The sequence below is a fragment of the Cebus imitator genome, unplaced genomic scaffold, assembly GCF_001604975.1.
Source record: "Cebus imitator isolate Cc_AM_T3 unplaced genomic scaffold, Cebus_imitator-1.0 Scaffold177, whole genome shotgun sequence".
Classification (NCBI taxonomy): domain Eukaryota; kingdom Metazoa; phylum Chordata; class Mammalia; order Primates; family Cebidae; genus Cebus; species Cebus imitator.
In genome coordinates this window covers 2,221,242-2,222,444 of record NW_016107492.1, presented here as the reverse complement: position 1 = coordinate 2,222,444, position 1,203 = coordinate 2,221,242, and positions in this window count along the sequence as shown.

The following is a 1,203-nucleotide window of genomic DNA, read 5'->3' as shown; positions in this document are numbered from 1 at the left end:
TTCTCCTGCCTCAGCCTCTTGAGTAGCTGGGATTACAGGTTCTTGCCAACACGCCCAGCTAATTTTTGTATTTTTATTAGAGATGGGGTTTCACCGTGTTTTGGCCTCCCAAAGTACTGGGATTACAGGTGTGAGCCACCGTGCCTGGCCTTCCCTCCTTCTTATTCCTGCTTATCTACTTATCCTTTGCTTAAGGAGATTGAACAGAAAGAGGAGGCCAGGCACAGTGGCTCATGCCTGTAATCTCAGCACTTTGGGAGGCTGGGGCTGAAGGATCACTTCAGGCCAGGAGTTTAAGACCAGCCTGGACAACATGGCAAGACCCTGTCTCTCAAAAAATGAAAAGAAAGAAAAGAAGGAGGAGGAAGAAAAAGAAAAGGAGAAGGAAGAGGAGGAAGCAGAAGAAGGAGAAAGTCTACTTAATCACTGTTGCTGTTTTTCCTTCTTTGCCGCCAAGGCAGTTGGAAGCTCTGAAGGTCTCACATGCTCCATTAGAGGACATTGTGTGTCCTTTGACAGAAAATTTCCATTCGATACACATTATTAAGCATGATTTTAGTAAATGAAAAGAGAACAGACCATTAATGGAGTGCACAGCCAAGAATGGAATATAAGGTAATATTTTTTTTTCATCTTTATTGTGTTGTTAATCTTTGAGGGCGGCAAAGGAGGTTCTGTTCTTTTGTTTATCCCGTTATTTCTTTCTTGGAAAATCATTGTGTTTTACTAATTTTGTGAAGATTTAAATGAAGGGATTTAAAGAATACTTTTTACTTCCAAATGCTTAGAGAATTTACTGAGTGATTTTCCTGGTCTGGTATTAAATCTGTCCCAGATGGGACTTCACATTTGCCCAAGGTTTATATAATAATACAATCAAAATGATCACATCAAAGACATCCTGTTTAGTGCTTGTACACATACACACACGCTCTGTTTTCAGTACTTTACAAACAATTAACATTGTTTCCTTTTACTTTCTTTGACACTGAATTTTGTATTACTTCAAAATAGGAAGGAAAAAGGATAAGACTAGGAATCCTACTTCTACAGGATTCCCTTCTGAGAGTTTCTTGTTAAGAGTTCCCTTCCAAACATGACTTCCAAGAAAATTAGAAATGGTAAACAGGAGGCAGATCAGAACGCTTAGGCTATTTAATGATTGACCGCAGACTCACTACCCAAATTGCTTTAGGTACTTCC